Source organism: Stegodyphus dumicola, chromosome X2 (genome assembly GCF_044657685.1).
Source record: "Stegodyphus dumicola isolate Sdum_Otavi_A_Nest chromosome X2, ASM4465768v1".
In the NCBI taxonomy this organism is placed as follows: domain Eukaryota; kingdom Metazoa; phylum Arthropoda; class Arachnida; order Araneae; family Eresidae; genus Stegodyphus; species Stegodyphus dumicola.
The window spans coordinates 139621063-139644783 of NC_140781.1; the positions used below are offsets into that span (position 1 = coordinate 139621063).

The 23721-nt window shown below is 31.9% G+C and overlaps 1 pseudogene across 1 annotated transcript in view; it reads right to left on the minus strand.

The window, feature by feature from the left end:
* The window catches only part of LOC118190005 (uncharacterized), a 200084-nt pseudogene that overhangs the window by 34861 nt on the left and 141502 nt on the right, over positions 1 to 23721 (minus strand). The window contains exon 13 of the transcript XR_015039138.1: positions 2051 to 2137. The product of XR_015039138.1 is annotated as an uncharacterized LOC118190005 (transcript). The remainder of the gene's footprint in view (positions 1 to 2050; positions 2138 to 23721) is intronic.

A 23721-nucleotide genomic window follows, 5' to 3' on the forward strand; every position in this document is an offset into this window, starting at 1 on the left:
AAATGCTCTCTCATTCAGCATCACATACTTATGTAAAATTACTTTTTCAGCATTAACGCTGAAAATATAGTGTAAATATCTTTTAATTAGAAAGAATTTTTGAGTTCGCAAGTTGTTTTTTTAATATCTTTTAATCGGAAAGACTTGAAAAAATAGCAAAAATTGTTAACTTAAAATTAAGATTTTAGAAAAAGATTGTAAATTGTATATAGCAACTATAAATGTGATTCAATGCTGAAAAATGTTGAAGATGCTTCATATCTAGCAGTGTCAAATATTGCATGAGCATTTAATGTGTTATAAAAACAAGCACATCTGTCTCACTAAAATTTTCTTTCATTAATTTTTGCTTGCTTGAAATAAATCCTAAAACTACTTCTTTATATATATATATATATATTGATTGTGAAATACAAATTATTTATGATAAAATATTTATTTTTATATCTTTATTGTATATTTAATATTCACGAAAAAATCTCAGTAGTGGAAAAGTGTTGCAATTGAAAAAAAGTTTAAGAAGTGCTGGTCTATTCGGTGTGAATAACTAAAATTCATTAATATTTCTGATACTTGTTTTTGGAAAGAGAAGGAAGCTCAATAAAAAATTAAGAATAATAATTTGCATATTAATAAGCTGGCAGCAGTGGCATAGCGAGGGACGGACAAGGGGGTCTGTCATGCCGGGGGCTCCTAATGGTCCTCAAGACAGTATATTTTTTATATTATATTACTCTATGTTTTTCGGGGGAGGTGCCAAAAACATATATCCCGAGCGGCAGTTATGCTTGCTTTGCCACTGGCTGGCAGAGTGTATTTGAAATGCTTTTATCATACCTTAATAAAGCATTGTTAAACAAAGTCTTAAGAGATTTTAATTTCCAAAAACTGCTTATTAAAGTATTATTTTTCTATTTAAACAAGTTATCGCAAAGTCTACTTATGAATAAAACTACCAAACTTCTTGCAACTCGATATGTGTTACAGCAGAATAAAAAAGAAAAATAAACATAGAATTATTAGTTTTATTCTGATTTGAAAATATAGTGGAAGAATTTTAATTTTACTACTTCAACTATCATACTTTCATTAATATACAGTGTGCATGCAAGTTAAAAAAAACTCAAGTTTCAGCATATACATTTATAAATAAAAATTTCTTTATTTTTTCCTTACATAGTTATTAGCATAGTTAACTAATTTTTTAATTAATCAAATCCCATCATTAGCAAGAGCAATAAAATTTCGAGATATGAGAAAATTCAAGGCAATGCTATTTAATGAAAACAAGATGAATTTTCTACTTTTAAGTAAATGAAAAAACACTATACTTAACATTTCCAATTTGGTGTGGTAAGTAAGCAATAATATGAGAGGTTATGTGTGAAAAGAATTACAAATTAGTGTTTTATAAATTATTTCAAATGTTAATACACAATTTCGAATATGAACTAAATAGAAATATTCAATGGTAGAATCTTTTTTACTGCTACTATACTGTAATGGGTGAAAAAAAAAAAAAACATATAGCTATACTCCAAATATGTGCATAATACTGATATTTGGTGAGAGGTATAGCAGTTACATGTAAAACATACATTCTCAGCTCTGAAATCTTCAGATGCAGAGTTTCTGAACTCTTTCATATCCATTTAATGAATAAGGTATAAAATCCTATTCATAACTGCATTGCATCAAAGAATGATAAAACAAGCTAAGCATTATCATTTGACATTGTGAATCATGATACTTTAAAAGGAAATGATAAATAACTAATAATGCTTCACATCAGCATTCCTTTTTTTATGCATTCTTAAATTCTTAATGCTTAAAAAAGTGCAGAAATTGTAATTTTTAATTAATTTTTTTGTAAGGAGAAAATTTAATTTCCTTTATTGATTTTAATTCTTAGCAGACTGTTACAAAGACATGAGCATAGATTGCAAGAAAACTGGACATATTAAAATTTGAGCTTAAGATTTGAAATTTTGGGAAAATTCTACTATATTATAAATATATTATTACTGCATTCAATGAAAATTGTACTTACCGACATCCTCATAAAATTGAAGAATAATTCCTGATAATTCTCTCGCAGGTGAAGCAGCAAAGCAGAATGATAGCCATGCATAGCTCTCTGCAAATAAATGGTTTTAACCTATTCCTTTCGTGGCTTTTCTACTAATGTCTCATACAATATATACACCGCAAGAAAAAAAAAATTATGCAACAAAATACGCTATCGTTGCTTTTTGCTCACAACACGTTTCGGCCGAACCATTTTAAAAAGTAATGTTGTTCCAAATTCGCAGTACCGCTCAAAAATCCAAGGTGAAATATCGTCTGCTACAAAATGTAAACAAGTGAAAGCATGTGCAATTTCCTGCTCGCTTATTGACTGTCACTAGTGGACGCTTCCAGTAAGTGTGAACAAGCTAGGTTAGATAGATCCGTGTTCCATGCACCAGTTAGCTCCGTTAGTGTCGTTGAGTATCAAGTGTGAAGACTACATCAAAGTGGGCCACAGGAGGTGAAAAGAAGAGCTGTGTTCAGAACCCTCAATTGACCAGGAAATCAGCACGTTTCATCGACAGAGAAAAGAAACGAAAGGATGCTCCGACAGAGGATAACAGCCGATAAGGAGAAAAATAAAAGTACAAACTATAGGATATCCTATGTGGGAACAATTCTGTCACTTGAGAATGAAGGAGTTTAACAACCAAAAAGATAAGTGAAAATTTTCTTTGTTTGACTATTTTACATTGAAAGTTCAATTTATATCATGTTTAAAGTTGCTAAATGCTGTTAAAAGCAAGAATATTTGAGTTTGCAAGTTGGCGAGAAAATATAGTGTAAATATCTTTTAATCAGAAAGAACTTTTTAGTTCGCAAGGTACGAGAAATTAGTTTGTTAATATCTTTTAATCAGAAAGACTTGAAAAAATAGCAAAAATCGTTAACTTGAACTTAAAATTAAGATTTTAGGAAAAGATTGCAAATTGTATATAGCAACTGTAACTGATGATGAACTATAATGAATTTTAAAATGTTATATGTTAAATGTGGGAAAATGTTACATTGAAAGTAAACATTTTAAATGTCAGTTGTAAAAGTACTTTAAGGTTAAACTTTGAGTAAATGTAAGCTTTGGTCAAAATACAAGGGCAAAAACCTTGTATGAATGAATGACTAAAAAGAAAGTACAGAATGAAAGTGTTAAAAATTAGGCTGTATAGCCAACACTTAAATCAAGCTCTCTTTAGCACATTAGGCGCAGTTTTGTATGTAGGGAGTTTTTCCAAGGTCTTGCAGGTCCGATTTTAACACATCGCAGATGATGGTTAGTTGATAGCATTTATTCGCGGTAACACAACAGCAACACGCTCAGTTCATTAAAAACAAATTTCTGGACAGCATGGAGGGAAGACAACTTGAAAATATGTGTGGATGAAAGCTGTTTGAGGGCCAAAGAATTGCAATAAAATGCACTGGTAAGGGAAATGGGAATTTTTCCTATAAACAAAAACTAATAGTGTTTCCTTCCAGATAATTTGGAAGGGCTAAGGCAGATAGAGTACTGAAAGTCAAAATGAAGCAGATGATTGTACCAAATGATATTGCAAATTTGTAAAAATTATTTTTCTTAGTTTTAGTCTACCTTTAGATCTTTTGCAAAGTTGGCTCTAACAGAAAAATTTAATGATGAGAATGATTTAAGAAAGCAGAGTTGTAGAAGTTTAACATTGAAGTTTAATATGTTTAGTAGAAGTTACACTCTTAAACAAGGCCATTGTGAGACCTCATTCTTCAAGTATTTAAATTTTGGTGGGGAAAGATGTAAGGCTTATTCTAAGTTTTTAACAGTTATTTTAATTTAAAGCTTCTTTCCTATCTCTCCTAATTTAAGCTTACAATTTCCTACCAGAATGTGTTTTTAGAATCGTGTATAATGCAAATCAATAATAGTAGTATTTAAGTCAAAGTTCCACTGACTTCAAGAGAGAACCTTAGAAGTTTCATACTAGCATGCGTTTGCCTTTTAACCACACCTCTCTAAGCTGTTAATATGCTTGGTCTAAGCTGTTTTCATAGGTTTACCAGCGAATTCGATATTTAGGGGCCAACTACTTAGAATTGTGATAGCTTCGGCTATACCTCTTTAGTTAAGCATTAATTAAGTTCTTATTTATTACTTTTGAGTTTAAGCCCAACTGGAGGCTTTGCTGTACGCCCTGAGAAAGAAGCGAACTGTTCATTCTTATTTTGAGCAATAAAGGGTAATTAACCCTTCTCGAGTCTTATGTTTCTCTTACTGAACTAAAGCGATTATTCGCTTAGCTGTTCACTAGATTCCTCCACATTTAGTTGCTAGATAAAAGAGTGGAAACCGACAAGTAAAGTTCCTTTATTTTTTTAAGGAACCAGTTATTTTATATTTTGTATCTTTACTCTCCCTTCCCCCTTCCGTTTTCCCACCACAATACACACTTAGTTCGTGTGTATTTAAGATGAGGTTTTTAAATTGTATAACAAAGTGTGTTTCGCCTCTTGAGGCCATGTTATTAGGTTGTTAGATAAGACAAGATTTGTACAGGGTTGCCACTCAAACAGGAGAATGAAATTCCCTGACTTTTCCAGGTATGTTTCGAGAAAATTCCAGTCTATCCGCGTAATGTACGTTGGCTGTGCTAAGGGGTAAATTAATTATGGTATTACTTGTACTGTGTAGCAAACTCACTTAATTATTCAATAAATCTCAGAGGACATTTATTCTTAATTATTCTTGGTACACTTTGTTTGATAATTTTGTTTACTTTTCCACTTAAGAAACTTAATAAGATATATACATTGTATAACAATTGTACGTTTTATTTAATTATTACTCATGATCATCACCAGTTCAACATGAGGCTAATCCGGTTCTTATAAATCACAACGCAATGCTAAAAGTTAGGTTAGATTTTAGGTAAATTTAATTTGTGTGAGGTGTCTTCTTAAAAGGCACCTTAACACTTGAAAACACAAATATAATTATAATAGGAGTTGTTTTCTCCACTGAAGATTGAGATTAGAATCTCCCCAATCTGGAATAAAATAAGGCTTTTTTTTTTTTTTTTTTTTTTTTTTGCAGACATTCTGTAGCTAAATGAAAGAAAAAAATCTATTTAATGATATTTTTTTACTAATTCGAGGTATTTTATATTTATTTCGCAGCATACATAAGGAAAAAAATATGTGCATTAAATTTCGTGATGTCATCATACTGCTAGAATTAATTTCAGGTTTATGCCAGAGAAAATTTCCTGAAATTTGGAAATATTATTTACTAATGATAAATAAATTTAGAGGGAAGAAGCAACATTAAATGATATGAATAACATAAAAAATAAAGATAATTACTTAAAAATTGAATTAGAATAATCAACGATATTTTAGCGAATATACTCGTAGTTATATTACATGGTTAGCCTAGATGACTGATTACTATTTTTTTATTTTACTTCAAAATGACAAGGTATTTATTAAAAAGAAAAGGAGAAAAAAATTTTTTTTTGCGGTAAAATCCTAGTATACGGTACGGCCTTCGCACGATTTTGAAAATTGTCGCCAAGAACAAAATGACTCGTTTACTGCTCATCATCATGTCGCCAAATCCCGCTGTACCATACATGGAGATTATTCTAATCAAAGAACGTCTATGTAAAGAAGAAAAGGTTCCATACAACTTAAATGCTATTACGCGGCTAGAAAGCGGAGGGAAAATTTGCGAAGGGTTTTGGCGACGGAACCTGGCGGCCAGAATTGCATGTTCCTAAAACGTACTCGCTGTACCTCCTGCTGTGAGAGCTGCTTCGCTGCTATTGGCTAGAAGAATTTAGACGTAACATAGAGCTTTCGACGTCATTTGTTTTGTCACGTGGCAAAGCTTCTCGTACTCCAGCCATACTTGTTCGGATTAGAGCGGTTATGTTTTAATCCTTTAAAAAAAAAATCAGTTAAGTCAGAGCTGATTTTATGTACAACTGAATTAATTCATATGTTAATATATATTTTCACTTTATGCAATACACACTTGAGAAATACCGGATCATTACAAAGGAAGGAAAATGGGTTATTTGCTTGAGAGGGTTATATCCATATGGCATTTTGCTAATGGAATGTTGGAAAAACAATATTTAACATAGTTTATTAATCTTTTATCGTGATACAACCACATTTTTAAGAACAAGATTACAAAGTTTACAATTATACACCTAAATTTATCTCAGTTTTGACTCTGAGATGGAATCCCAGGAAAAATATTGTTAATGATGGACTAGATCAAAGTAGTTATATAGAGAAAGCACACGTGGGATCTTTGCCTTTACTGAATAACATTTGCCAGTTAATTTACAGCAAAATATATATGCCTACATTGCCTACTGTCCATTAAATTAAATATAACCTTTGAATCGCTCTTAATATTCTTGTTTTAAAAGTAACTTGTCAGTTAATTTTATCAGTAACTTTTAGTATGCATTAGGTAGTAAAGAATATACTTTTTAGACACATAAACATTGCTTGGATTATACTAAATTTTCATTTATATTTTAAAATACACAGTGTCATTTCCATTATCTATTTCTACTTCATTACTTTTTTTTTTTTTTTTTGAAGATGGGGATGATCTAGTGTGACAAATTGCATTTTGAATGTATTTTAAATTTACCATTAATATTTTAAACTACATTTTGCACCAATATTTATGTTTGCTCTCCCATTAAGGGAAACAAATATAATAATATAAGTTATTAAATTAAAATTCCTGTGTTTAATTCCATCTTTAACAACAGCCATAAAATATATGGAATTTACATTCTTACCACAGATGTGGTAAGTCATGAACTCATTGGCACTGAAAAGTCATGAACTCATTGGCAACTTTGAAGAACATTTGCAAACTTGTTGGTGAGTTAGGAGAGGGATGTTTGTTTGCATATCTTTAAATTTATTTCAACGATGCATCCACCACCACCTATTGTTTTACATTTTTCTTCTTCAATACAAGACACACACAATTCTAGGCTTTTTTTCACCGTTGTTTTCCCTATAAATCTTAAAAAAAAAAAAAAAAAAAAAAAAAAAAAAAAAAAAAAAAAACAGAAAATTGCAAAATTTTGTCACCAGAATTCTAAAATGAGAAAGGAAAGAGAGGCATGTGATGCCTGTTATGTTGTATGCATGCAGAAAGCAACATCGCCAAAGATTTTACCAGAGACAACAGAAACTGCGGTATGTGGTCCACCCGAATGCTGAGGTACTGAAATTCCCATAGGAGGGATCATAATCTGCAACCACACTGGTGAAAATATCTGGAGAAGTGCTGTCTGGGAGAATGCTATGTGTATACTTGGGTTGCCATATAAATGATTTTTAGTGACATGTGTAGCCACATAAATTTTTCTTCGCAGCATGGTCTAGACCATCAATACATTTTCACAGCATTCTGGTGAGGTTCAGAAAATTAGAAAGTACCAAAATTCATCATTTTAAAATTATTTTGAGTAAGTTATACACTTTGTGAACTGTGATGAACAAAAATTAATAAGCTGTCCTTCCCTCAAACCAATTTCCTTTCTTCCACATAATGATTTATTTGCATATATCAGAACTTTACTATTGCAATATGCTTTTGGAATGATTATTATTTCAATCTATGAGAATTTTAAGTTACCACCAAAGAAAACGCCCAGACATCACTGCTGGAAAATAACTACCTCTAAAAATCTGAGATGTATTAATAATAAATAGGTACCTTTGTCACAATTTGAATTATTATTTTTAAAGCACATTGATACTTAATTATGTTAAAAGAAAAAAAAAAAAAAAAAAAAAGCACTATCCTACTTGATCTGGTTTTCCTACCTGAGCTGGTGAATGAACTCACTAGTTTGACTCATTGATTAAGATAACATAATCTGTATGTATGGCTGTTACAGTTATATTATTCTTCAGTTCAGAACTAAGTAAGTGCTACATAGCAAAAAGTTAAAGTAGTTTTTTTTTTAAAGTGACCATTGTTTCAGCTAACTTTGGTAGAAAAAATAAGCAGCCCTTAGATCCTTTGCCATGTTCAAGTAACCTAACCAAACCCTCGTTAGAACATTATAAGTGACTACAGCTATAGTTGTGCATAGAACTTTGCAAATAGAAGGATAAATAATATAAATGAATTTTTTCCAGATGAATCTTAATACATCAACACCACCAAGGATCACATCCATGGTCTGCATCAAAAAAATGCCACGTTATGTCATGCATTATGCATCCCCATACAGGTCTGAAACCAAGTGTAATCGTATGGTCCATTACATTCCAGTTCCCTTCACGTTTAATGCTCATTGGTGGCCAGGTCAACCTGTATGAGTGCAATGGGCAGCAAGACATAGAAGCGTCAAAGTTTTTAGAATTTTGGCAGGAACTGGAAGGCATAATTTGCAAGCAGCAGTTATTCTATTTAGGTGATAAAATATCTAGCTCTGGCTTCGCTAGCAGCCAAGCAGTAAAGTAATTGAATACTGATAATTCGACCTGGGTTTACATTCTAGCGAACAGGTTGGCTGCACGTATGTTTTCATAGTTTTCTGCATATATGAAATATGTATAAGCTAACTTCTCTTTGAAAGTACCTCTAACCTTAGCCAAGTTACTATACTGTAATCAAATAAATTAAACACCCCCCCCCAAAAACAGCCTCCACGTTTAATGTGCAGTTGAACAGGCGCCATTGTTTAGGGCTACTGTAAATGATTTATCAGATTTAAAAATTCTAATATCGAAAATATTATGCATATTATAATGATTGAATCCAAGTAAAGAATGAGAAATTATCCAAATTTTCTTTATGTACAACAAATGTTTTGCTGTGTATGTTATGTGAGCACCAGCTACATTGTGTACAAAAATACCATGTGAGCACCAGGTGCATTTTGTACATAACATATTAACAGTACATTATGTACAAAAATGCACTCCTTAATGTTTGCCCAATCAAAGACTTCAAATGTGATAGATGATGCAGTATGGAAACTCGTACAAAAAATGTGAAATCAATAGCCATTTGGAAGTGTGCTATGTGATCAATGTTCATAAAATGTATGTAGCATGCGAGGTAATTTTTTAGTTTCTAGTTCATTTCCAAAAATTGATTATTGTATGTATACCATTTATGAAAAGGCAGTGTTTTTAAAATCTGATGAATTATTTATTATTACTCTGAGGTTTTCGAAGCTCACTGCTGTCTATCTTTAGAGGTTGTCTAGAACTAGTGATCAACAAGGAATGTATGGCACATAACAGAGAACAAATCCTAAATTCCCACCATTTTTTTTATTGATCTATTAATCCCTTGATCTATGATTTCATCAGATCTGTTATCTACTGAATATATCAGGCCTATGATTATAAAAAAACTAACGTACCACAGTCTACCCATGGCTACATCAACTGAAAACTGGTAATAACTGAAATCTACTTTTCTCACATATTCTAGGTGCACATCCAGTATCTGTTTATCTTCATGCAATGGCTGTACGAGGTGGTATACTCCAAGTTTAACTGTTTTTTAAACCATGTACTTTAAGTCTAACTGATTTGCTTACACATGTACAGTTAAACCATGTATTAAAATTTATTTGTATAATAAATATGGCTTTATCTCCCGTCTTCAATAATGTTATGCTTTAAAGGGCCATCAGTGTTTTAAGATTACAACAGTTATTTATATTAATGTTAACCCCCCAAAATATTAAATCATTGTGGAAATCTACAAATTAGACAAACTGCAATTATCATTTTCTTCTAATATTTAATCTAAAGCAACGGTTCTTAACCTTTTGACTAACGCGTACCATCTAAACAAAAATTGAAAACCTTTAATATCACCACCACTCCTGAACAAAGCTCAAATCACATAAATTTACAAGTGTTAGAAAAAAAACTCAATCAGGATGTTGGGTTTTAATTTTTTAATTAATAGTTAAAAATACTTTGCTTCTTTGTATACCATGGTTGAGAACCCCTGATCTAAAGAAATGTTCCTATGTTGTTTAGATTCATCCACCCTCATTCTGCAAATAAATTGAGGAAATTTTTATATTTTTGTCTATTAACAGTCAAATGGTAACTGCGTTAAGTGATAATATCAGTAGAACATATTCGCTGTACTGATGATTTTCATACTCTTTCTCAAATGTACACATAACTACTAATAATTTATTCATAGTAAATCATTAATAGAAGATTTTACTCTTTGATGAAACACATTTTACTTAACTTATCTTTTATGCACTTTCGTAACATACATGTTAAACGTCAGTTTACATATTTTCTAATTAATATTTTTTTCACTTAAATCATCATTTCCTAGAAACCGGTATTGCTGTTTGTTATTAATTTTTCATTAAAATGCTTTCATAAGTTTTTTTTCCCTTCTCAGAATTTTACTTCATGTGATGAATAAGCATTATTTCCATTAAGTTGGAAAATTTGGATCTAGGAAAATATAAAGTTTGTCCAGTTTTGTCTGACATCATTCTAAATCTCAAAACAAATCTATAGCACATTACTTTAGAGACAATTTTGATTAAAAAATCTGTGCAAAATAACATTAACAAGAGAAGTTATCCTAGCTGTATCTAAGCAAATGTTCTGTGATACATATTTATGTAGGTATAATATATTTATGATATAGTTTATTATAAAGATTAAGAGTTTTACTAAACATACATCACTTAACCTAGCTTCATATTTAAAGACACAAAACATTTGTACACTGATCTCAGGCAGGTCATGGCTGGCTTGGTCTTTCATGTATTTTCTATTCAGAAAAGCAGGTATGAGACAAATATCATTTAGTAGCTTCCATGAGAGCATCTCTCAAGCAAAATACTTGTCAAAATTAATTAATTAGCTTTTAAAGGTACATTAAAAGCATGATGTTATGAAGAAGAGAAAAGTTTCACAAAGCAGAAAAAAAATCTAAATTACAAATTAGCAGGAAATCCAGCCTTAGTCCTACGAAGCTTTATTATAGCACTATTATATTTATTGTTTCAAACTCTAATTCATTTACTCAGAAAAACCATTCTATTAAGAAATTTTATATAACCATCATTAAGAAAAATATATTGTTTTTATATGACTACTTCATTTTAGACAACATATTACTTTATGAAGCCAAATAATAGATATACAAGACTTAGTTGAATATCAATTGTGTAGATCTTTTGAAATTTTAATATATAATTAGGTGCTTTATTAGTGTTGGAAACATGATTTTGTAAGTAATTATTTTCTTCTCAGAAGACATGCTGTATTTTTGTCTTAAATCTGGCTGGTATTTTCTAGGGAAGATAATCTTTTAGAAGACTTTTGCTTACATTTTTGTTTGATTTATCCCTTAGAAAATTTCATGAATATCATGATGTCGACTGAGCAATGCATTAGTTTTATACTAAGGCATTAGTTTTATATCATTATGCACAATGGCAAATGGTATGAGAGAGACTAAATGGCTAGTCAATAAGACAGTGATTATTTCTGGTGTTTTTTAATAAACACGATCTGTAGCTTTCATAAGTATAATAAAATCTGAGATAGAGTTAGTAATTCATCATGAATCAACTTGACTGCTTTATGTAATCTTAAACAATGCCTAAGACCTATGGAAAAGCCACTTTAATAAGGGAGTGTACCAAGTGTCTTTCTAAATTTACAGCTGATATCACTCAAAACAGTTTTATGTATCTTATCATGCATATAAATTATGTCATGATGCAAAATATTTTCCCAACATGTTGATAATGTAAGTCGAGCCTCCAGCAATGCACATTTCACATTATCAGATACACCCCATTAAATAGAGAGTTCCTGATTTCGAAGCAGAGAACCACTGTACACATATATAGCAATCCTGTAACTGTCTAGTAGTGGGTGGTTTTACTATACTTTACCTTGTTGTAATGATGCTATTAATTATATCTTCAAAGATATCCCTAATTAATATATATTCAAATATTAATTTGATCCAAGACACTCTGATATTTATTAGTAACAAAGTGTCATACACATATTATGCGAATATAATTATTTTGGCTTTGTATATATTGTTAATGTTTACTTCAGGACAGTTTGGCTATGTTGTAATTGTAAGTCACTTTGTTTTTTATTTGCAATCTACTGGTGGTTGGGAAAAGTATAAAAGAAAATCATCTAATATGAATGTGTTGTCAACTCCATTGATGGCTGCATGAAGTCTTTAGGCGCTATCTATCCTGCATCAATAATTTTTTATACAGAAATATGCAATAGTTTTATAAACTATGTAAAGTACTTACTCTTGAAGTCTCTTAGATAACTGTTAATCAATAATACACTAATAGCCATTAAAATTGCTATAGCATGAAGGAAAGCAAATAAAAAAAATATTTGTTGTGCATAAATAGTATGGCATGAAGATAAAATGGTTAAATTTGTAAGCAGCTTGGGGGTTTACAAGGGTGCGAAATCAGTCGAAACAACTGCTCCACTTGGCACCTAAAAACGGCCCTTATCCAGTTAGGCACTGAGTAGAATTTCACTTGAATGACAGAAATCGGCATCTCATTCCATTCTGCTTCAAGTCCATGCCACACTTCATCAACCGTATTAGATGGAGAGGGTTGCTAGGCCAGTCCTCAGCAAACCACAAGCAGGTATTTTCAATGGGTGACAGATCTGGAGACCGTACAGGCCAGGGCAGCAATCAAATGCACTGCATACTGAGGAAGGTCAGAACACAATGTGCAACATGTGGTCTTGAATTATCCTGTTGGAAGATTGCATTTGGCAGGCCTCAAAGATAGAGCACAATCCCTGGATGTAAGATGTCATAAATGTACCGATCTGGCATTCAAATTACCATCGATCCGAACTAAAGATGTGTGTGCCATGTGCTCAGTGGCTGCCTATACCATCACATTAGGCTTCCTATGCTGATACTGAATGCAACCAGGCGATGTGCGGTCTCCTTGGAGCCTCTAGACACTTATACGACCATCAGAATAATGCACACAGAAACGGGACTCGTCTTTTCAGACGACATTGTACCCCTCCTATATCCAGCTTTGTTGTTGGACACACCACAGTAGCCATCTTTCTCTGTGCTGCATTGTTAAGGAAAGCTAAAGTAATGCACACTGTGCTGATAGTCCATGCTGATGCAAACGTTGACACACTGTACGAGCAGATACTGGGCATGCTGCAAATATGCCCGTTTTCTGACTAATGGTCTGTGATGTGGTTGTAAATTTGGAGGACTGACCTCACAATATGCCTGTCCTTTCAGGTATTAATCATGGGACAGCAATGAGATCCTGCATGCCGTTCAGTATAATCCTCAGCATTCCATACATGCCATATTCGCTTAACAGTGGTTGGATGTCGACTAGTGGAACGGGCGATATCACAGAACGATAATCCACACACTCTATAGGCAACAATCCTGGCTCTAATGAATTCTGACCCTTGCTGGTAAGCATTTCTTTTTATTATTCAAGGCATAGCATGATATTCTGAGCACATTCCAACCTTGCAAAGTGCTTTCCGAATGACAAATCCACTACAAAACATTTTGAAATTATTAATTCACCATGCCAAACTTTGCCTAGAAATACCATAATGACTGTTTCCAAGTTTTTGAATGCTTATTTTTTTCCTGTGATTCACATAAATTAGTATGCAACTGAATACCCACATCCAAAACTGAAACAATGTTTTTTGATACATTACTTGTGACAAAATAGTGTTCTAGTTTGCTTTTTTGTACCTTTTTAAAAGACAGACGTCATCAGAAGTTGCTCTATATTTTTAAATAATCGAAAACAATATTCTTTTTCAGAATATCGATTATTACTGCAAATATTAACAGTCCTCCATTTTTAATTTTAGTTCCAGAAAATATTAACATACCAATGAAATATTAAAATATTAAACTGTTCTTCTGTCAAAAATTTTCAAAAATACAAAACCAATCTTGTTTTATTAAAAAATAAATAAAAAATCCCTTCATGCCAAGCTCCAACTCCCTCAAAATTGAATCTCTAATGTTAAATCAAAATTCTCTTACATTATATCACAACCTCTGATATTTGAAAATATAAAGTACAATAATAAATACTTTTATGCTCCGGTAACGAAATTTCTTTTGCATAATTATATATTTTGTTTGCCGAAATTTGTCTTCCTAGTAAACATATCTTATGCCGTCCAAATAAAATACTTCAAGCGTTATGTCTGAAAAGGTTTGTGTTCTATATTCTTTACCAGCTGTACCTTTTAGCGGTTTATTATTAATTCAGAATTGGATATGCATACAAAATTTATTACGTCTTATACAGCAAACTACAAATTACACTTTCACAACAGTTCAGAATCCATGCAATCGGCTTGTCACGTGACCAAACAAGTGACTTTTTTACGTAGCAAGTCGGTCAGCCAATAGTGATTCAGCATTGTCACAGCAGGGGGTACGACGAGTACGTTTTAGGAACATGCGCCAGAATTTCCCTCTTGTCAAAAGAGGACTTTATCTATTTAACGAAATTGTTCCCCATGCCAAGTACCTCGGAGTGATTATAAATGATTGCTTAACGTGGACTAACCATATAAATTACGTCAGGGATAAGGCCTTACAAATTATCAAATGTCTCTTCCCAATTATTGGTAAATACTCCACTCTCGACCTGGGAAAAAAGCGGCTCATCTACACGTCTGCGATCAGACCGATCATGACTTACGCCTCCCCAGCGTGGGCCGCCCTGACCAAAACTGACCTCAATAAATTATGTGTTGTGCAGAACCGCTATCTCAGGATTATTACGAATGCTCATTATTTCGTGACAAATAAGTGTCTACGAGATGACCTCAAGATCGACCCCTTAGATAAGTTCATCGCAAAGCAAAATCGGAATTTCTTCAGAGAAGCCCAGGACTGCAATCATATGCGTCAATTTAACCTCTTTGAATATGAAATATTGCACGAAGACAGGCACCTTAGACCATTTACTGCATTTATCCTCAATGAAAATCAGAACTTTCCAACCTAAGTTTTTACCCTGTGTTTACTTGGAAAACTGAAATGCTTAAAGTTAAGCAGCCACTATCGGGGTCAAGGCACGGGAGGGTGACCTCCCACGGGACTACGAACTAAAGTCTTCTACTGCTTACTGTAGATCTCTCACTGCTCCTATTGGTTTCAAATTTCTTTTATTTTATTTAATTTAACTTTTAGTTTACTGGAAAGTATCTTTTTATGTCTCTGCAATTGAATATTTTGTAAATAGCAAATTCTCATGATTTTCGCATACACGTCTCAACAGCCAATCAAAAGACCTCTACTAAGAGATATCTTTGACTGCTTCTGCTGGACTCCCTGCGGAATTTTACTTTTGTATATAGTCTTTCTAGTTGTGAGAAAAATGCACTTTGATGAGTTTATGCCCTGAATATTTGTAAAAATGCACACTGTACCTGAAACTTGGACCAGCATCTCTCCAGCCTACCAGACACCGATATAGCCTCACGTGACAAAGTAGTCACACCTTCTTTCATTTTGCATCCTGTCCTCCGGACACACTCATGCATTTGCTATACCTGCAATGTACTTTTTAATTCATGACAGCCGGTATACAGCTTGCTATCAGCAAGCTACACACGGCAATAGTGGGAAAAGGAAAGGAAAGGATTTCCCTCTTCGCGATGTGTACAGGAAATTGAGAAACACGTGTTAAGAAGAAACGTTCTTTGACAAAAAAGAAAAATACGAAAATCCGTTTTTAAATTATTGCGAAAAATTCAAGAAGAAACGTTTTATCAAAGAACGTTTTTTCTTAGATTTTTCGCAATAATTTTAAAAACGGATTTTCGTAGTTTTTTTTTTCCCTCAAAATAACTAATCCATGAATTAAGTTACTTGCGCCAAAAATATTTTCTTTCCCTTTAGAGTTTAAAAAAATATTTATGAATATATATATTATTTATTTTTTATTATAAACTCTGGTTAATAGTTTATCTGATTTTAAACGATATTCATTTTATGAATTCTTGATAACGTGACCTTCGAACTTCGACACCGGTTTCGAGCTTTGGCGACAGATATATTGCGCATGCACAGCTGTTTCCCTCTATGATGGAACGGAGCCACGTTTGTTGCAGAGAGGTTTTCTTTCTTTACAATACATATTTTTTTATTCTAACCTTCATGGTACCGTATACTAGGATTAAACCCATTTTGTTTTATACGAGAACAGGTACTTTCTTTAGTTCATGCACTGCACATGCGATTTTCGAGGTTACTGGAAACCAAAAGTTGCGGGAAACTTGATTTGCCTTTCTAAAAGACAATCAAATTGGAGCTGCGAAAATTGGCTCTATGCCAGCTGCCCGAATGACACTCACGTGATACACAATTCGCCAAAAAAGTTATCTCTTCCGACGTCGGCGCAAAACTCACCTTTTTTGGCGGGATCGTTGTATGAAATTCCCTGACTTTTCCAGATTTTGACAAAAACACTTAAATTCCCTGACTTTTCCCTGAATTTTTTGGTCAATTTCCGAATTCCCTGACTTTTTCCGGTTTTTCCCGGTAGCATGGCAACCCTGTTTGTAATCTCTGGTCTTGCATTAAATTTGCTGATAGCTGAATTCCATGCCAGTTAAGTTTAGAGCCAACTTCATGTTAAACTGATTTGTGCAGCCTTTGGTTAATAGTTTATCTGAATTTAAATTTTACATCTGAAATTACTGTCATCTTAAATTATCTCGTCACAAGTGGTTGGCTGAAATGTAAGCAAAATAAGTTCTTATTTAGTTTTAATAAAGGGTCTTTTACACCCTCTCATATTTCAGTTCCTACTTTAGACCAGGGTTTCTTAAACTTTTTGGTGTGGGGACCCACTAATATTTATGAAAACTTTGGAGGACCCCGTAAGCATTGCGCAAATCCGAAACATGCATGAGTGAAACTATCAGTTTCTTCACTTGTACTGTAATATACTATTGCGGTTTCGGGTCATTGACTTTAATTTTTGAAGTAAAATTAACGTTTCTATTAAAAAAAAAAAGCCACCAAAAATGTTTTCGCTTTTTCTTTGTCTGTATTGTTTTATCTTTATCTATTTTCAGATACATTATGTAAAAATACTTGGTGATTGTACAATTATTATAATAAGTTAAAGAAATAACAAAATTGCTAAAATTTTTGGCGACCCCCCCTATTGCAGGCCCTGCGATTTCTTTACACTGAGTGATAATTCGTTTAACATCTGCCTAAAGTTCAGTCACACAGTATGATTGCAAAGAATATATATAAATTTTATAATAATTACATTCAAAGATGTTGAAATCGGTATTTAAGTACTTGCCATATATTCAAATTTTTATATATAAATTGTTCTCTTACAACCAAAAATTCACATTTCTGTTAGATTAAATGTCTAAATAATGCATAAAATTTAAAATAAAAAGTCCACAGTTATGTCAACATACTATTAATAAAAATAATGATACTCAATGATGGTTATTCATTATATAACTATTAGACTCTGAGATTTACAAGATTTAAAAACTATAAATTATGTGCAATATATTCCATAATCTAGGCAACATTATATTACTTATAGTAAAATTATAAAAGTGTTATAAAAGCAGTAACAAAAACTTGACTTTGATCTTTAAATTCACAGTTACAGGTCCCTGTAGTTCTAATTTTAGAAATAAAGCAAAAAAAAAAAAAAAAAAAAAAGGGATTTTTAGACCATGGTAATTTTGGTCATGGGACATTTTAAGGTTCAGTACTTTCACATGCAAAATTCGTTAAGCTATTACAACTTGGATTATTTTTTGCAACATATTTTTTACCATAATTAAATATTCTTTGAACCTCAGAGACTAAAAACAAAAGTGACTGGTAAGGGCAACTATTTGTTTTGTATTATATAAAACAATACCAATAAATACTATAAACCTCGAAGATGGCCTGATAAATTATAACACTAATTGCTCATAACTCACTACATTTTGCATAGAAAGGTAAAGAAGCTTTTTTGTTTAGCATATAAAAAGTTAAATTTTGTATTTCTCCATGCTTTCCCACCACAGTGCTAAAATGGCTGTCATAAAATTCTTTGGTACTTTTCTGTTTTGGTGGCGCAGTCGCCAATAATAATTTAAGTCGCCAATAATGGTACAACTGATGCCTAATGGAATATCCTCGCTGGTAACCTATTACTCATCATTTTCAAAACAAATCTCAGCCATTTCTTATCAGATTGATTATTTCTTTTAATACTGGCATCCAATTACATAGAAATTTTACCAGATAGTTCAGTTTTATGCCCTAAGGCCATTCGTAGTAATTAAGTCAATTAGGATGCAATTACACTGCTCACTCGAAGGCAAAAATATAGAAAAGTCAAGGGTTAAATTCATCAATTCTAACGAGAATGCACTAGCGAAGTAAAGCACTACGGTTTTACATAATTTCTGAGTAAGCTATTCGTGTGAACTGAAATAATTCTTGCATTCCAAATTAAGATTTAACTTGAAATTAATGTAGATAATTACTAAGAGAATTATATTTTTGTAGCGTAGTTTACGCGAGATGAGATCACTTGGGGTCATGTGATGCAAACCGGCGAATCAGCATGTTGAACCATGAAAGCATAGTAAATTCTTAAATTAATGTCTTTTTACAAATTTATTGTCTTTATTTTTTGGCTTTTTACAAAATTTTAAACGATATTAAAATGTTTATACCTTCAAAATAAAAAATTCTTAGAACTAACATTTTTTATGTGTATACTGTATGTTGTCGCCAATAAAGTCTACTCGGTGAGATTTGGGCTGGCTAAACGGAAAAGTACCAATTCTTTCCATATTTTGAGAATGACTCTAATCGGTAATATTTAAAATAAGTGGTAAAAGTTATATATATATTCAAGGAAATCAGACTTCCATACTCTCTGTTCAAGATGAAGAACAAGCCTGATAGAAGCTTTGCGAATAATATTTAATTAAACACATTTTAAAACCCATTAAAGTAAAATTTATCAAAGTAAAACATGCATATTAGCAGAAAAACAGACATTTGCAAAGTGAAAATAACAATACCTATTATATTTGCTAAATGTGTGGGTAGTGGAAAAATATTATCTTATTATTGTGGGTACATTATTTCTTAAATTATTTAAGAGTTAGGGAAATTATCCAAAATATCAAGAACTATTAAAACATAAACACATAATAAGCCATCTTATTTCTCAATGCTCATGTTTTAAGGTACAAGACATAGCAAAGCTGCAGCGCACCAGCAGCTGAGTGGCTAAGCTTATGAAACACTAATTACCATGTCCCTCATTTGGGTCCTGGTAAAAGAAGAGCTTTGCAACTCGATTTCTCTTTTGCATTATTATTAATTACTAACTAGTAGATAAATACAAGCTAATTCTTCGACACATGCACTTCTCTCCTTTGAAAAATAATCCATGCATGCTTTGGCAGAATTGATTAATTAATGCAAGTACTTATATCACTACTATTCAAAATTGTTCCATTTTTGATTGTGTCGCATGAATTTGAATTTTTTAATAACAAAAATTTATTTACACTTTAGTTTTACATTAATTTATTACACATGAAAACACAGTACATCATTGCAGGCCCTAAAAATGTTGGTATATCAGTTTGAAATAATATCAGTATAAATTTCAATCACAAGTACTTTTAAGGATACTTTACAGTTAACATAGTTCTTTTTGTTTTTGGTTTGTTTGTTTTGTAATCAAAAACTAAATCAAGTATTCAAACTACAAAATTATGAATTAAATCCTTTCTCAATCACCGTGTATATTAAATAACATACAGATGGGTACAAAATAATTCCAACATGATAGCTAAATAAGTTGAACTTTACAGTTAAATTTTAAAATAATGTAAGAATGAGGAAAATGCGTATTTACATGTATTTATAAAAGGTACAGAATAAACTGTGAATGGAAAACAAGGCAAACTTCATAAACAACAATGTAAACTATTATACACGGTATATTTTAAATTTTTCTAAAGCTCAATGCACAACTGATATATTTCAAGTCACAAAATCAGTTGTTGAAGATTTTAGAAATTTACTTAATAACAGTTGTATTTAGCTCTAAGAAATAAATGAGGGTCTAATTTATGGTCTGACAATGGCTTTAGAAAGCTTTTATGTGCTGTTGTTAGGTAAAGAAGATATATTACTTTATCAGGAACAATTCAAAATACTTAACCAATGGGAATGAGTGCTTTCTCTGATGCACGCTCACAGAGAATTTGCATAAAAGCATATAATGAGTAAATGAATTTAAAATACTAATTGTATGAATTAAAATGAACTTACAGACTATCCTCTATGACATGACAGAAAACAAACTAATGACATAAACTGTCACAAATTTCTGTTATTAAGTAATGAAGAATTTGCATCTATGTTCGCCATACTGCAGAATAACAGTAACACACTTAGAGACACCAAATTTTGAATGTACGTAATCCTTTACCGAAATATGTGCACCTTCAAGCCCAAGCTTTGAAATTTTATTTATTTAATTATTTTGTGTGAATTTAATGACATTTCGATTAACTCAAAAATTTAACACCAAACTGTTGCCACTTGGCGAAACATAAGCCATTTTTTTCAAATTTAATCAGATAATGCAATGATTTAAAAGAAGCATGTTACTACTGCCTCAAAAAAAAATATTTTTATCTTCCACGTGCCAGTGTGTTCAGCAAAACATAAGATATTTATTTTTTCTTTCAAATTTAATCTGTTTGTTACTGATTAACAGATACAGTTACTTATAGTAATAAACACAATTCTTCATTTCTACTATTATTAACCGGAAATATGAAAATACTCATTAAAATTATATTTTTTACACTAACTAAAGGTGACTGATTGCTCTGCACAAGTCGCTAGTACTTAACTAAAATTTGACATCAAGAACACAATCAGCAGAATATAATCATCCTATTCTGGCAACAAAATTGAGCAATTCTTTAATTGACATAACGAACTAGATTCACTATACGCGAATTTCAAAGTATAATACCATTTTGAAATATGAAGAGGTCTTATAATGTGAAATTTCCTGTTCTTGCGTTCATTCACATATAGATGCTATATGTATCTTTTAATGGTAACATTAATTTCAGAATTGCACTATTTAAATGAAAATTCAAGGTATAATTCTATCAGCAGCAGCTCCTAAAAAAGGTGCCAAATGGTTCATCTTGTAACCTCCATTTTTATTTCTCCTGCTAAGTGAGTAAGTGATTTGCTAGCTGTTTATACACTTGTAAAAACATAAGATAAAAACTATTTAAAAATATTTTTGTTATACTCTGCCATTTAATCTTATGGTCTCTAAGTCTTAACATATGTTATATTATTAACACATTCATTGCTGCAGATATCTTGTCCACTAGGAATATTCACTAAGCACTAGTGATAAAATATCTCATTCTTCACATCATGTGATCCAATGGCTTATTGGATAACTTAGCTACATATCAGTCTCTAGAATCCTGTTTTCACAAAACTCTGTATGACAGGCTTGTAGCATGCAATGCAGTACATTACCAAAATGTAGTGCAAGTACACTGGGAATATTTTCCAAGTAGTTTCCTTTTCACAAGGTCCAAATAGTTCTGTTGTAACTTTGTAGCCTTTGTAAAAGTAATCGCAAGCATTTTTTGAACACTCTGGAAGAACTTTTTAGAATCTGCTGTATTTTCATAAACTTTCAATCATTATATAATATTTAGATCATAAAGTAAATAAGAAAACAAAATATTTTAAAAAATAAGATAATATACAACAAATGACCAAAAAAGAAACTCCTCTTGACTACATAATGGCAATCATGTTACTTGGGGTTAACTATGAATGAAAGATAAATCAATAAAATCAATTAACTTTATCTAATAAACAGCTTGCTGATGACACTGATTCAGATCAATGATGCAGCTACAAGTTTGACCACAATTCCAATTATGATGCTGATGAAAGTTGAAGGAAAAAAAAATAGCATTTACAAGCTCTTTAGGTGGAACACAGTTAAAGACTTAGCTGAACAGCTAAATAGAGTTTATTGAAGTCTCTAGTATGAACACAGATATGACACAAGAAAATATTTCAACTTTTGAGCAATTCTAGCAAGAACAAAAATTATAATAGTACAAAAGCTTTCAAATCAAAAAATGAATCCTCGTGAGAAGTAGGTAGGAACTATATACCATCTAATATTGATTTTTAGTTTGGTTTTTAAAATACTTGAATATGGAAAAGAAAACTAAAACTATTTGTAATGGAATACATTTTAAAGTGAAACTGGCTTGTATTTATGCTACACAACCACAAAATCCAACTATGCAAACACCCTATTCACTTGGATTCAAATTCAGGACCAATTACTCATACGCTACAGTCTAAAACAGCCCATTTATTACTATTCTTCAAAACAGCAGTGGGATTACATCCCCTCGAGGCACCGATTTATCAGCCTCCTCGTGACCAATACAGTTTCTTCATTTACTTACCATCAATGCAATTATTTTGTTGTATCATAAACCAACAAGTAAGCTAAGCAATTTATTGTCTATTTCAATAACTAAACCACAGAAAGAATTAAACTGATTTGTAGAGATGGAGAATTTTTTAGGACTTATTTTTGCAGAGAAGTTTAAAGGAAAAAAGCCAGCATCAAGATTACTCATCCAGCAATTCAGTGCTAACACTGATTTTTAGTGCCATAAATGCAAGGGTCAAACTCTTACTAGGATTTCAGAAATTTAGCAATAATAAAGGTGGCAATCACAGGAATTGTAATAATAGGTTCCACAAGTTGCAAAGTTTTTGCAGTGCTCTTCTGGGAAATTTCAAATAATTTCTCCAAGGAGGGAGAATGGATAGTTTTGTAACAAGGATGCCTTGTATTTAGGGAATATATACCGGAAAAACAGTTATGTAAAAACATACTTTTATATTATTTCACAATGGATCCATATTGTGGATTAAGACTGCAACAAAGCATAGTAATGATTCTGATTGATAAATTACTAAACTGCACGCACAGACAATTACTACACAAGTGTTGCTCACAAATAAGCTGCCTGAAAATGAAATGCTATGCATACCATTGTAAGATATCTAGAAATATCTTTCAAAAACAGGAACAGGATTTTGTGTACAGAAAGCAGCATGCCAGTGTGCTGAAAAACAAAGAAATATGTGCTAATACTAAGGACTCAGCATTCTGGTAAAATAACAAACTGTCAGTAACAGTCAAAAAGGCAAACTTGTCCCCAAAAACAGATTGTACTTTCGATAATAATAAACACATGTTTTGACCTGCAACATGTTAATAAATACATGTGTCATCAGACTTCATTAATTGCTTTCATAATACTCATGTGCTACAGAAAAGTTGTGCTTCAGCATATCATACGGCAGTTTCTAATGCCTACAGGTTGTACGCTTAAACTGATGGAAAATAACTGAGTATCTATTTTCACAAGGCTTCATTCATTTATAAACTACTGAAAGTAAGTGTATACAATTTTCAGGCTCTACATTTAAAATCAAATATCACCAGATACGTC